Genomic DNA, 16,652 nt, shown 5'->3' with positions numbered 1-16,652 from the left:
TTCTCAGATACAGGTCACAAATCAATATTATTCCGTTCTACAGATTTTACACGTTTTCATGTTTCAATCAAATTATATTATATATCTATAGAAATGTTAGATTGTACATACAATCATGTTTACAAGTTAGGTTTACAAATCATGTCTACAAGTCATATTTATAAGTCATGCTTACAAGTCATGTTATACAAATCATGGGCTCAGATGCCACCTATATTCATGTTCATGTTTTGGGAGTAGTACAAATTACCGAAAAGGCTCAGACACCCTGAAACTACGTATGCCAGAGTAGGGTAAGGATTGATCCGCCCAGTTAGGACGACACATTTAGGCAATTGATTGGATCCTTTCATGTCATGCTTGTGTCTCATACTTGGCAAGGCATGGGATTGCTCTGCTGGTCGGGCCAGGCACCAAACTCCATGTGCTCACGTGGTGACTTCATGTTGTCGGTTATACTAAGGCTCTCCCACAAATATATATGTACTTAAAAATGTTTTACTCATGTTATATTATACTCATGTCAGATGATACTCATATTCGTGTTCAATTTACAGTTTCAGCTCTATTATTTCATGTTCTATGTTTATTCATTCGGTTGCTTTACATATCAGTATAATTCAAATGTACTAACATCTCTTTTTTGCGGGGCTTGTATTTCACGATGCAAGCATTGATTTACAAGGCGACAAGTCTGCTCGTTAGGACATCATCATATCAACTATTTGGTAAGCCCCACTTCCTTCGGGGCGATCTTTACTTTTCAGTAGTCATGTCATGTTAGATAGTAAGGTATGTTAGGGGCCTTGTCCCAGAAACAATTTAGTAATTCAGGCTCATGTCAGAGGTTTCATAGACTAGTCAGTATTTTATATTGGGTACTCAATTATGTTCAACCTTGTGGGCTACACTATCATGTTTTCAGATTACTTCCGTACTCATATTTTAACTGTATTTGTAGTATTATTATGATATCACATGCTTTATTCAGACTTTTCATGTTTTAACATATATTCCGCGTTAGTACATGTCCCATGTTGATTCAGTAAGCCATGTGGTTCGCTCGGTCACACGCAGTCAGGCATCGAGTATCGTGTTACGTCCAGGCCATGATTCAGGGCGTGACAAGAGCGCCCAAAATAAAGTTAGGAAGAACATTCCAAAAATTAGTTTCCTCTATCACAAGCATAACAATACCATATCAGTTATGCCAAAATTTGCTTAAGCTGCTAGATTATGTGCCACCTTGTTCACTTCAATGAATGCGTGCTGAATTGGAGGATTGCCTGGTGCATGTATTAGGAACTTGTAATCATTTAAAATATGCTTGAAAGAACAGTGTGTGTTCCATTCATTAATGAGTTCAATCAGTACTTGAATGGATAGTTGGAGGACATTTTGAGTCAAACACGTAACGGTAAGCGAATGTTTTAGCCAAAAACGTAAGGAAGGGTAAAATTAACTCATTTATAACAGTTTAGGGTATATTTGGCCCTTTTACCTTTATAAAAGGTGTCTAGTTACAAACAATAAAGTTTTAAATGGATTTGTTACATTCCTTTTCGCTAAGAGGCATTTTTTGCTTGTACCGTCAAACTTTTCTATAACAATATTTCATTATGATGGTCAAGTTCTTTTTAGAATCAATTTTTTGTGTTAAATTTTATAATAGCATTAATTTCTCGATAACAATCCAAAAAATATTCAGACAAACAACGTCATTATAAGGAGATTTTATTGTATTATAATTGTGAAGGAGGGAGAGACACAAAACAAGGGCTGAAGGGGGAGGGGTAGAGATACAGAGAGGAGGAATAAGAGAAATATTTCTTCTTTCTTCTTCTTCGTCTTCTTCTTCTTCTTCTTCTTCTTCTTCTTCTTCTTCTTCTTCTTCTTCTTCTTCTTCTTCTTCTTCTTCTTCTTCTTTTGCCTTGCTTAACCAAAAAAATAAAAAGATAAATTGTTGTTTTATATCTATTTCATGTCTCAATTTTGGCGTCAACACTCACAACCTTTACAAAAGCAAACTCCATGAAAACATTCTGCTGAACATATGGGAGAACATTTGTTTTTAAATCACTATCGTGTGAGCAAGAATTAATTTACTGGATTCGTCCTTAATGAACCATCACTTGCCAGGTACTTTGGTGTCTCAGTGCATATACAAGTTCTCCTTACACAAAGTACAGTGCCAAGATCGCAAGATGCAGGATTACAATCTTGTGTCATTTTACACTTTTGAAGTTCTCCCAGTACAATACATGATGGTGAACCTGAGAATAAACCATAAGAAATAATGTTAAGAGATTAACAGTTAAATTCATAAATGATATATAGAAATTAAGGGCGTACTTGGCTCGAAGAAGACTATTTTTATGAAAAATAAGGAGTTTTCTTAGTTATATATTTTTTGGTATTCGATAAGTAAAAACAAAAATTATCCAAAAGCATTTATATATAATTTGGACAAACACTATGATGATATGATGATGGAGGTGGGGGGGATAGGATGAAGGGGGATGATGAGTGGGGTGGGGTGGGGCTTGCAATTAGTGGAAGTGGGTTGTGGCGACCCCACGAGAGGAGCGGGGGGGGGGGGGGGGAATGGGGGTGGTGCGAGGGTTATGTCTTTTATTGGTGAAATTGAATTGCAGGTTAATGGTTACAACTTTATTCTATAGCATTTATATATGAGGTTCAAATCACACAAAATAATTCTTTCTTATTTTTACTTTCATTCTAGTCACGGGTCTATATTTTGTTAGGGTTTTGCCCTGATTTTCTTATCATATTTGAGTTTTACTTTTCTCTGGAAGGAAAGTCAAAGTATAACCATAGTCGCTTTACTTTTTCTGGAAGGAAAATATAATTCTCTTCCATATTTGTCTAGTCCTTTTCTTGGATGAAAAGGTTTTAGACCTGTATAAGTTAAAGAATCCTTCTTATATAATACAACACACATCCACAATGTAGTCATTAAAGAGTCTTGTTTAGGGGGAAATAATTCTCTCAATAGGTTTTTATGCTTTATATATTAGTTTTACACTATGTAGGTCATTTGACCAAATCATATTATAATATTATGTCTTTTTAGTATATCTTTTTTATCATCTGATTTATCGTACTTTAAGGTTTGCAATGATTAGCTTCTACATAGCGCCCTGATTCCCAACATTTTTCACCATCACAAGAAGAGAAAAAAAAGGAGACATTCTTATGAAAAAGAGAGAAAATAGAGAAACCTTACTTAACAAATGAACAAGAAACTAAACCTTTTTATGAACTATTGCTTGTCAAAGTGAACGCGCGCTTCAGCTAATCCTTGAGAGATAATTTGGTTAGGAGTCATAGTACCTAGTGAGCTTGAGGTGCTTAACATGATATTAACCACAAGGAGAAGCAAGCAATTATTCAATAGCAGCAATCTACTCTAATAACTTCAAGTTATCAACAGATGAATGGAGATCCACTTAACACATACAATTTCAAATCAAAATTATATTGAAGAAGAGGGATTTCAGCTACAGTTCTAATCAAGTGGAACTCAGCTTTGATTACTTGGAAGAACATAAATTGGTCTTACCGAATTCGTGAAGATAAGTGACGATTCAGATGGCGAATGCTCAGCAGCAGCGCAGCTCTAATAGTCACAAGATTCGTGAGCTTGGTAGAACTCCAAGGACGAACAACTGCAGCTTGGATAATCGGACCTAGAATTTGAGTCTTCTTTGGAAACTAGATTCTATTTGGGAAGAACACTCTATATGCACTGTAGATAGGATTTGGTTTTTTTTTTAAAAAATAAATTATATCCTTTAGTGGATGTACATCTTATTCCTTCTAGTAAAATGTTACAAGATGATGCACCATCAATTCAATGGAGCTCCCACAAAAGTTAGTACAGGATAGGCCCTGGGACTATGTACAAGACTGATTAGCTTACAAAAAAATTAGCCTTATCATATCTAATCCTAATACTAGGAAGTTGGCATTTGTCTAGTTGATAAGCACTTTTAGCAGAGTTAGGGAGCTGATGTCAATTAGTGAAAATGTGACTATCCACCCTCTTAGCAACATACTTAGCAAGCCCATCCGCTACTTGATTTGCTTCTCTATAACAGTGTTCAATGCTGCAGTCCACCTGGTTTATCATAATCATGATCTCCTCTATAATACCTTTGAATTTTAGATTGTTGGTGGTCTTAGGTTGAAGCATTTCAGCTATCATAAGGGAGTCCAATTCTAAAATAATACTATTGATCCCATTCTGCAAGCACCATTTAATTCCGTACTTGACAGCATAGGCTTCTGCCAAATTACTGCTGTTACAATCAATAGGGACAGCAAATGCCATAACCATGTTGCCCTCATAGTTTCTAATAATGTCTCCAATACCTGCTTCATTGCTAGAGAAGCTACCATCAGTATTAAGCTTGACTTTGTTAATGTCCGACTTCACCCATCTAATAATTTTCCAATTAATTATGGGCTTCCACTTCTCGACAATTTCACAGCAGCTAGTCCAATTGTCCGGCACAACTAACTTAGGGAAAGCTTGCTTAGTATCCATTTTGACATTCCACCAAACATGATTCTCCATTCCTCTTTGCCAAATCTTCCTTTGAGTACCATATCTACATGAGCACCTTTGTTTCCATATCTCCCATATGATCACTGGTAGTATGTGCATGATCATTTGATGGATTCTACTCTTTCCTTTACTTTGCCACCAGAATCTCAGGTTCCTTTTGATGCTCCAATCTGAGTTCATGCTGATTCCTAGAGGAGCTCCAAAGGTAATCCACAGGTTTTGAGCTACTGCTCCTTCCATAAATAAAAGTTGCAAGGTTTCCTGCTTGGACTGATTACAATAAACACACATAGACACCATATTAATATTAAACTTGCATATAGCATCATCCAAAGGTAACTTCCTATGGATGATTCTCCATGAAAGAAAAGAAAATTTAAATTGCAGTTTAGAGTGTCATACCTGTCCAGTTAGAAATTCCTCCTGTTTATGCTCTCTTATGACCTCCCATGCAGTTTTAGTAAAAAAACACTCCCATCTGCTGCAGGATCCCATAAAGCATAGTCTTTCTTGTTATGGTTTCCAATGTGGATTTTCAAAATATGTTGGATCAGATGACTAGGAATGCAATTGTGAAGCTTGTCAACTAGCTATCTCCCATCTTGGATATAGTTCTTGACTTTGATTTTGGTTAAATGGACTGAGTAGCGCAAAGTTTAGCCAATGCCCTTGGCCCTGTCCAATTATCCCACCAAAAGTTGTTATTTCCCTCTTGAACTTGCCATAATATCTTACCCTCTATATTGTCTCTGATTTGTATCATCTTCCTCCAATTAGGTGATTGATGGATTTAGCAACTGGATGTACTCTAGTACAATATTTAGCTAGGACAAAATTAGCCCAAAGAGATGATTGAGTCCTTAGACTCCACCATCTTTTGCACATGAAACAGTCAGTGATCTCTTGTAGCGGTTTGACTCCAATCCCTCCTTCTTCCTTCTTAACACATAATTTGTCCCATGCCCTCCAGTGGTACCTGTTCTTGTCACCTTCATACCCCCAAAAGAAATTATCCAAGTGCTTTTCAATGAGCTGCAAGGTACCTTTGGGAGGAGTTAGGGCTGCCAGGGTGTAGGTGGGAATAGCTTGGAGCACACTTTTGATAAGAGTAATTTCCCCCCATAGGAGAGACATTTCCCAGACCAACCAGAGAGCTTTCTAGTGATCCTAGTAACAAGATCATCAAATTACTCTATCTTTTTCCTACCAGCAAACAGAGGGCAACCCAAATAGTTGAAACGAAACTGCTTATGTCTGAAGCCAGTTCTATCAATAATTCTATTGATCCTTGAATTAGAGGTCTTCTGGTAAGTACAAAAGAAGCTCTTGTCTTCATTAACTTTCTGCCTGGAACTTCTTTCATAAGTCTTGATTTGCTTCATAATAAGTTTAATCACTTTGCTCTTTGCAGCACTAAATATGACAATGTCATCAGCATATGCAAGGTGATTAATCTGAGGACCTCTTTTACTCATTGAGAAAGGAATAAAATTAGGGTGCTCATAAAGGTTGTTCAACAGTCTTGACAACAATTTAGATCCAAGAATAAAAAAAGAGGGGGAGAGAGGGTCCCCTTGCTTCAATCCCTGAGATGAAGTAAAAAATCCAGTTCTGTTACCCGGATTTTGGGGTTTAGTAAACTAGGTAAGTCCATAAATATTTAGGTAAGTCGTTGTTGCACCATATATATCTCCCAGAACATTGCATACACATGTACACAAAGGGAAAAAAATAACATCATTGTCCATTGAGATATAGCTTAGAAAATGGAGAAGGCATCAACCATTTTGCTCTCTTTCATTGTCTTGTTCATTTTGGTAGGTTGGGTTTCCCCCTTTCCTCTCTCTTCATCTAAGTAGTGTGGAATAGAGTTCAGCTAGTGATAGCAATAGTATTTTCTCCAAAAGGATTCACTGTCTATCATATATTCATTTTGAAAAATAAAATAAAATTATATTTATAATGTGATTTTCTTATGGAGGGGTTAAGATGAACCCCTTCCACCCCTCTAGCTCTACCCCTTGTTGCAACATTATCATGCAATTCTAACTCCGTGCATAATAGACAAATACATAATTTTTCATTTGCTATTTTTTTGAATTTTATAAGAGATCGATAATAATAGATTGAACGTTTTTGTCTCAATATATATAGTAGTAGTAATTAGTAACATGAAAAAAGATCCACATTATTAATTTCTAAATATTTTTCATGAATTTAATTATTGATCTTTAACATTTCTTTTGGTTTCGTACGTTCACCCAATCACCATCATAAATGGTGTTGGGATAATCACAGTGTCAAACTACACAAGATTGTAATCCTGAAGCTTGCACAGGTAAAACTACGAATTGTTTTGACAATGTTTTCTTGTGTGCCCGTGAAGTGAGGAATGCTACAGTGATTAATGTAAAAGCAAATGTCTCTTTATTTTATTAATGTATAAGAGATTGTTTAAGACAAAATTAAGACATGTCTGATATGTTCGAATATTTTATCTTATTATAATGAAAGCTTAGTCTGCCAAATTGATGCTTTCACTTCCTCCATCTCAATTCATGCAGGGCCGATCTAAAAATGTTTGATTACATGTTCACATGTATGAATTCAGTATCTTTTGCTATATATATGTCATCAATAATTCAGCCGTTCGATTGATATCATCTAACATTGACCTCTTTTCCAAATATAAATCAAACTCGATACCTCATTCGTCGAAAAGATATGTCCATTTCTCTAGAATGCACAACCCCTTTAGATCGTTATATATAATTATATATAAATAAATCTATTACTCCCTTCGTTTCAAAATGTTTGTCTGGTTTTAACTTGACACGAAATTTAAAAAAAGTAAAGAAGACTTTTGAGCCTTGTGGTCTTAAATTAAAGATGTGTAGAATGTACCAAAATGCTCATTAATCTTGTGATCTTAAATATGCCTTAGTGGAAAGTTGAATTTAAAAAGTTGCCAAAAAAGGGAAGAAACATTCTTTTTTCAACGGACTAAAAGGGAATTAAAAGTATGACAAACATTTTGAAATGGAGGGAGTAATTATTTGTAAGTATTTCACTTTGAATTCAATTATCATTGCATAATATTTGTGAGAGTTATATATTGCTATTCTAGTCAATTCTTTGTTGGTAATGCAAAACCAAAGTTTCTTTGTGATTCCTCTTTTCCTTACTCATCTTTTCTCCTCTATAAAGTGCAAATGTCCCACATAGGTGGAGGAAAGTCTTTCTTTCCTCCTTATATTGAATTGTGTGTTGTTGGGTTGGTAAATGGGCTAGAAAAAGAGATGGCCTTGCGCACATGAGAATTGGGCTCAGCAGGCAAAAGTGATGAATCCCCCCCCCCCCCCCCCCCGAGGTATAATTAAGGCCTAATTCCATTCCGGTTGTATATTTGAGAGAGTTATATATTGCTATTCTAGTCAATTCTTTGTTGGTAATGCAAAACCAAAGTTTCTTTGTGATTCCTCTTTTCCTTATTCATATTTTTCTCCTCTATAAAGTGCAAATGTCCCACATAGGTGGAGGAAAGTCTTTCTTTCTTCCTTATATTGAATTGTGTGTTGTTGGGTTGGTAAATGGGCTAGAAAAAGAGATGGGCCTTGCGCACATGAGAATTGGGCTCAGCAGGCAAAAGTGATGAATCCCCCCCCCCCCCCCCCCCCCGAGGTATAATTAAGGCCTAATTCCATTCCGGTTTTGCTAACTATTATTTTTGCTAGTTTTGAGCCTACCCGAAATTGTCTGAATATAAGCTTACCGGAATTAACAGTTAAAGCCTCATTAACAACGATCTTTATTTTCTTAAACGTTGGAGACATTACAAAATCTTATTATTAATTCCCTAAATGTTATGAGACGTTTCAGATTTATCCGTTATCACCGCCTTACCTTTTACCTATATAAATTGAGGTAGTGATCTCTATTTCAACATACACTGAAACAAATAATCTTCTTCATTATAAAAGTTCTTTCACTGTTTCTCTTCCCGGGAAAAAAACTTTGTGCAAACTCTAAACTTCCAGCCACTAGTCCAAGTGTTTGGAAGTGTTGTGGAACCTTGGGGAGCGACCGGATTAGACGATTTGCACCGAAGTTGGTCCAAAATAGTTCTGCTACTGTTGTTACTGATGATGCTATTAAAAAGAAATTTGAAAAAGATAACAAAACTGTTAGAGGACATCTGCTGAACCACATGACTAACCTTCTGTTTGATTTATTTGTTACTAACAAATCTGCTAAGGAAATATGGGACAGTTTGGAAAAGAACTATAGTGCTGATGATGCAGGGAAGAAAAAGTATGTTGTTGGCCAATGGATTAAGTTCCAAATGGTTGACAATAAGCCAAGTATGGAGCAAGTTCATGAATATGAGAACTTGACTGCGGTTGTTCTGACCGAGGGCATGAAGATGTGTAAGGTTTTTCAAGACAATGTTCTGCTTGAGAAATTCTCGCCTTCTTGGAGTGATTACAGGAACCAACTGAAGCATAAGAAGAAGGACTTGAACCTTCTGTAACTGATCAGTCACATGAGGACTGAGGAGGCAAATCGTCTCAAAGATAAGATGAAAGCTTTTTCCCTTAATTCTTCTAAAGCTAACCTTGTAGAAACTTTTGGTACTGTTGTGAAAGACAGGTTCAAAGGCAAACAGAAGAAAGTCCCCAAAAAGGGAAATGAGAAGAAGAAGAAGAAGAAGAAGAAGAAGAAGAAGAAGAAGAAGAAGAAGAAGAATAAGAAGAAGAAGAAGAAGAAGAAGAATCACTTCAACAAGCCGGAGAGCCAAATCCAGAAGTTCAAGGGACCATGTTTCGTCTGTGGGAAACTTGGTCACAGGGCTACTCAGTGTAATCAAAGACAAAGGCAAAGCTCGAAACAGGGAGGACAAGGTGCTGTCCAAGTTAATCTCTCTGAGAGGAATGCAGTTGTTGTCGTTGTGGTCGTTGAGGCGAATCTGGTGGCTAACAAGACTGATTGGGTTCTGGACACGGGAGCTTCAAGGCATCTTTGCCCTAATAAGGAGCTGTTCCATAACTTTAAGGAGTCTATTGATGGCCAGTCTGTCTACATGGGTAACTCCACGACTGCTGGAGTTATGGGTAAAGGAAAAATCCTTCTTAAGTTATCTTCTGGAAAAACTTTAGCCTTGAACAATGTTCTGTATGTACCCTTCCTTCGTAGAAACTTAGTTTCTGGAGCACTTCTCAACAAAGCAAGCCTTAAACTTGTTTTTGAAGCTGATAAAATAATTATTTCTCATAGAGGAGACTGTGTTGGGAAGGGGTATCTTAGTGGGGTTTTATTTGTATTGAACATTGTTCAAGAGCTTATCAATAATGAAAATGTTTCCAGTTCTGCTTATATTATTGAGTCTATTGATTTATGGCATGGTAGACTAGGTCATGTTAATATTGCTTCTATTAAAAGACTTAGAAAAATGAAATTAATCTCTACAGTAAAAGTTGATGAATTTTCTAAGTGTCCTATGTGTGTATAAGCAAAACATGCTAAGAAACCATTTAAATATGTTACTAGTAAAAAGACAGAATTGCTTGAACTAGTACATTCAAACTTAGCTGATTTTAAGAACACAGTTAGTAAAGATGTAAAGAAGTATTACATTACTTTTGTTGATGACTTTTCTAGATACACTAAGGTATATCTTCTTAAGTCTAAAGATGAGGTAGAAAGCATGTTTTTGAAATTCAAAGCAAAAGTAGAAAACCAATTAGACAGGAAAATCAAGAGACTTAGATCTGATAGGGGCAGTGAATATAGTACCAATACTCTAGAAGCTTTTTGTGAGAAAAATGGTATTATACATGAAGTTATTGCTCCCTATACTCCCCAACAAAATGGTGTAGCTGAACGCAAAAACTGAACCCTTAAGGAAATAATGAACTCTATGCTTTTAAGTTCGGGTGTCTGACAACATGTGGGGGGAAGTTGTTTTGTCTGCCTTTTATATTCTTAATAGGGTCCCTTATAAGAAGTTAGACAAGACTCCATATGAGTTGTGGAAAGGGTTTTCCCCTACCTTGAAATTTTTGAAAGTGTGGGGGTGTTTGGCAAAGGTTGGTCTACCTGATTTCAAACGGGTAAATGTAGGATCTAAAACTTTTGACACTGTTTTTATTGGTTATGCTCAAAATAGTGCTGCTTATAGATTTATGTCTTTGAATGATTATCCTATTTGTGAATCTAGAGATGCAAGATTTTTTGAGCATGTTTTCCCGTTGAAAAATAATATGCCTAGTGATGTGCAAAATAATGCCTCTACATCTATATCTGTTAATTCTCATGTTGTGCCTTCTTCTAATGTTGTTGATAATGAGCATGAAATTGAACTTAGAAGAAGTAAAAGACGTAGAATTGAGACAACTTTTGGTCTTGATTTTATTACTGCTTTTTTGACTGAGAATTGTGATATTGATGTTTTAAATGATGAATTAGTGTCAATCTACTTAATGGAGGAAGCCCTAAAACTTATGATGAAGCAATGAGGTCAATAGATGCTATGTTTTGGAAAGAGGCCATTAAAAGTGAATTAGACTCTATAGTTTCTAATCACACTTGGGACTTGCATGATTTGCCTAAAGGCTCTAGACCCATATGTAGGAAGTGGATATTTAAAAAGAAATTGAGACCTAATGGTACAATTGATAAATATAAGGCTAGACTTGTGTCACGACCCGACTCGGGGCCGCGACGAGCACCCGGTGCTAACCCACCCGAGCACCCTCTTAGCCTACTCTTATACTTACATCTAGGTGAGCCATATAATTATACATGCATTTCCATTGATTCGTCAACTAGTCCCATATGGACAACCGCACATTTATATCATCATAGGCATTTATGCCACATCAATGTACATGGGCCAACGTGGCCGACAAAATGATATACAAAACATAGGCCGACAAGGCCAAACACATCTACCCACACACCCATACGTCTACGAGCCTCTAAGAGTATGACATATCACATTAGCGGGACAGGACCCCGCTATGCCCATAATTATATACACAAAAGAATGAGTACCCAAAAGATATGGCTCCGAAGGAAATGGAGCTCTCTATGAAATCTCCGAACAGGCAGCTAAGGATCAAATCTGTCTCCCTGCGCACCTGCGGGCATGACGCAGCGTCCACAAACAAAAGGACGTCAGTACGAAGAATGTACTGAGTATGTAAAGCATGATCAACATCAATATAGGAGCATAATAGATATCATATGAAGATAGCATAGGAGGGGAGACAGTAATATCATCATCATGTCGCTTACTTGCATACATCGTCGTTCGTATCCCATAGTAATACTCGTACCATACTTGTGCTCATATTCATATACATGTCCTTATCCGTATTCCTATACATAGTCTTTTCACATTCATATTCATATTATATACATAGTCATTTCACATACATAGCATTTACATAGCATACCCGACCTCATGGGATCGGTGTCTTATACATACTTGGCCAACCAAGGCTCAAGGTCATATATACCTGGCCCTACCAAGGCATCAGGGTTATCCGTACCCTCTGCAGAGGTGTGCGCGCGTTTCGTAATCGTATACATACTTTATACATAGTCATATACATATAGTCTTACCCGGCATCATAAGCTCGGGGTCTTATTATAGCCCTTCATAGGCACACATACACATATATCGTAGCTCGTAAGCATCTCTAGTCTCATTTTACTCTCATCATCATTACTATCCTCATCATTATCGTTACATTTACATTATAGACTTACTCGTCATACGAGGAACGTAGTATAAGCATAGTACATATCAAGGGCCGTGAGCTTATGACCTCGGAATGTCAACCATGTGAAGACAACATACTCATATAGAGGAATTTAGGAATTTGGCCAAGAACCATGCCTTATGAAAGAAGGGTTAGCCTTACATACCTTTCCGTCGAACTATTCTATGCTTGCACGTTCCCTTCTAATGCTAGCGTTTATACCTTCATTAATATCATAACAATGGCCATTAGTCATTCACATTATCCACATTATCTAGAATTCCTCAATTTGCCTCTAATTCACCCACATTCATGATTATAACACCCATCTTCGTCCATTCGTCTAAAGTGTTTAGTTCATGATCTTAATACCATTTATAACACATTCATATCACAACACAACAACATTCATAACTCAATTCAAACTATTTCTCAAAATGTCACTATTCATCATTCATGACCTAGTTGACCACATTTTCTACAATCCATGTATTTTAATTCTCCAATACCTCAAACATCTTGTAAAAATCATGAATCTTACCTTAGAAGTTGTAGGAACAAGCTTTGGTTGATAATACTCTTCTTTGAGCAAAACCCTAGTTTTTCTCCATTTGGATTTCTTGACTTGGATGATCCTTGATGAATCCCTTATCCTTGATTTACTTGTCTTAATGTTATGGATGACTTATAATCCTTGAAAACTCATAAAATAAATGTAGAGGGAAGTTCTAGAGAGGAGTGGTGTAATGTTGTAAATGAAATAAGACAAGTCTTGATCCTCATATTTAATGAATTGAAAAATCTGTGCTGGGTGAACAGTGGTCGTCCATGGAGGTTTACGGTCCGTATTTCAGTTTACGGACCGTCCCTCGTGGTCGTTTTTAAGCTTAAGCAGAACCAGAAACTTTGGCCTGCATGCATGGTGATTTACGACCATGGTTTACGGGTCGTAAATCACTTTACGGTCCGTCCACCAGGTCGTATTATACCTCTTCCTCAGCTGGCAGAAAGTTGAAGTTTGGTATGCCAGTTTACGACCTGGCAGTTTACGGACCGTATACTAGTTTACGGTCCGTATTTGCACTTTACGACCACTGGCAGAAAACTGAAGCTTTTGCATGGCAGTTTACGACTGCCAGTTTACGGACCGTATTGCACTTTACGGTCCGTATTTTGCAATATACGACCACTGGGCAGTTTTGCCAACGTTCAATTTTTCTCATTTCTCGACTTTTCATTCTAATCGTCCACATCCCTTTACATACATTTCCCATGAAACATTATACACTCGCACTCCTCGCACACCTCATTAGTTCATTTACTTGCGTACCAACGGGAAATTTTCCGAGGTGTAACATTCTACCCCCCTTAGGAACATTCGTCCTCGAATGTTAAAGGCTTGGGGAATTCTATAAAAATTTCGCCAGAGTTTCCTCTGTAATGTGGCACTACCACCCTGTCACAACAACCCACAATAACAATGCCTCACAGGGCAATAATACAACAGCACTAGAAATTTGGACACACACGACCTGAATGTATAAAAGGAACATATGCATACCTTATGATTTTGACGTCTCATCTTGGACTTCTTCCAAGGGCTGAAATAAATGTGGGTATTTGGATCGCATATTCTCTTCTGCTTCCCATGTCATTTCCTCTCGATTGTTATTTCTCCACAGAACTTTAATTGAGGCCACTTCTTTGTTTCTAAGCCTCCGTACTTGCCTATCTAATATGGCAATGGGTATTTCATCATAAGTTAACTTTTCTGTCACTTGAATATCATTCACTGGGACGATCCTCGTAGGATCTCCAACACACTTCCGAAGCATCGAAACATGAAATACTGGATGGACTGACTCCAAATCTGGAGGTAGATCTAGTTCATAGGCCACTTTGCCTATTTTGCGCACAATTTCGTATGGCCCAATATACCGGGGACTGAGCTTCCCCTTTTTGCCAAATCTCATCACGCCCTTCATTGGCGACACTTTCAAGAATACCCAATCTTTCACTTCGAACTCTAAGTCTCTTCGACGATTATCCGCATAGGACTTCTGACGACTTTGAGCCGCTAGCAACCGATCTTGTATGAGCTTAACTTTCTCTATTGCTTGCTGGACTAAGTCTGGCCCTATCAACTTAGCTTCTCCGGTTTCAAACCACCCAATTGGGGATCTACACTTTCGCCCATATAGAGCTTCATACGGTGCCATTTGAATGCTAGAATGGTAACTGTTATTGTAAGCAAACTCGATGAGTGGCAAATGGTCATCCCAATTTCCTCCAAAATCTATCATACATGCCCGTAACATATCTTCAAGAGTCTGAATAGTACGTTCAGCTTGCCCATCGGTCTGTGGGTGAAACACCGTGCTTAGGCGCACCTGGGTCCCTAAACCTTCTTGGAAAGACCTCCAAAACTTGGCTGTAAACTGAGTCCCTCTATCGGAGATGATAGATACCGGAACGCCATGGAGTCTCACTATCTCTTTAAGATAAAGCTTGGCATAATCTTCTGCCATATAGGTCGTTCTGACCGGTAAGAAATGCGCTGACTTTGTGAGCCTATCCACGATCACCCATATAGAATCATATTTACGTTGAGAACGGGGTAACCCTGTAATAAAATCCATATTAATCACTTCCCACTTCCAAGTTAGGATTTCTATAGCTTGCAATAAGCCACCCGGCTTTTGGTGTTCTATCTTCACTTGTTGGCAATTAGGACACTGAGCTACGAATTCCGGTACGTATTTCTTCATCCCATTCCACCAATATATAGTCTTAAGATCACGATACATTTTCGTCGCTCCAGGGTGAATGGAGTAACGGGAACAATGAGCTTCTCTCAAGATCTGATGGCGTAGACCTGCCACATCGGGAACACATAACCTGCCTCAACATCGGAGAACTCCGTCTTCCGAAATGTCAAATGATGACTCCTCCTTCTGAGGGAGTGTATCTCTATATTGCATTAGCATGGGATCCTCATATTGTCGCTCTTCTACTTCCGCTACTAACGATGAAACTGCTGAATTCTGAATAATAACTCCACTGCTACCGGAGTCCACCACTCGGACTCCTAGGCTAGCTAACTGCTGAAGATCACAGGCCATCTCTTTCTTTTCTGGTCGTACATCACTTAGACTTCCCATCGACCTACGGCTAAGAGCATCCGCCACAACATTTGCCTTTCCGGGGTGGTACAAGATTTCGACGTCATAGTCTTTTAGCAACTCTAGCCATCGTCGTTGCCGCAAATTCAACTCTTTCTGCTTGAAGATGTACTGGAGACTCTTATGATCTGTATAAATATCCACGTGGACACCATATAAGTAATGTCTCCATATCTTTAAAGCATGGACCACCGCGGCCAATTCTAAGTCATGGGTAGGATAATTCTGCTCATGTTTCCGTAATTGTCTAGAAGCATACGCAATCACCTTACCATTTTGCATCAATACACAACCTAGCCCGACGCCTGAAGCATCCCAATAAATAACATATCCTTCCAATCCTTCTGGAAGTGTCAAGACTGGGGCTGAAGTCAGTCGGTCTTTCAACTCTTGGAAACTACGCTTGCAAGCATCTGTCCATTGAAACTTAGCTGACTTCTGAGTCAAGTTGGTTAGAGGTGCAGAAATAGAAGAGAAATCCTCAACAAATCTTCTGTAATAACCTGCTAAACCCAAAAAGCTACGAACCTCCGTAGGGGTCGTGGGCCTTGGCCAAGTATTCACTGCCTCAATCTTTTGGCTATCCACTCGAATACCGTCAACTGCAACAATGTGGCCCAGAAATGCCACTGAGTTCAACCAAAACTCGCATTTGGAAAACTTCGCGAATAACTCTCGAGCTCGAAGAACTCCAAGGACAATTCGCAAATGATCCACATGTTCTGCCTTGGATCTAGAATACACTAGGATGTCATCGATGAATACAAAAACGAATCGATCCAGAAAAGGCCCTGAATACATTGTTCATTAAGTCCATAAACACTGTCGGTGCATTAGTTAGCCCAAACGACATTACTCGGAACTCGAAATGGCCATATCTTGTTCTGAAAGCTGTCTTAGGGATATCGTTCTCCCTAACTCTTACTTGGTGATACCCGGACCTCAAATCAGTCTTTGAAAACCATTTGGCACCTTGCAATTGATCAAATAAATCATCAATCCTCGGGAGGGGATACTTGTTCTTAATTGTCACTTTATTCAATTGCCGATAATCAATGCACATTCTCAAGGAGCCATCCTTCTTCCGGACGAACAATACGGGTGCTCCACATG

This window comes from Lycium barbarum, chromosome 5 (assembly GCF_019175385.1).
Source record: "Lycium barbarum isolate Lr01 chromosome 5, ASM1917538v2, whole genome shotgun sequence".
NCBI classification, from domain to species: Eukaryota; Viridiplantae; Streptophyta; class Magnoliopsida; order Solanales; family Solanaceae; genus Lycium; species Lycium barbarum.
The sequence above is the reverse complement of the archived record's forward strand: the minus strand, read 5'-3'. Positions refer to the sequence as shown.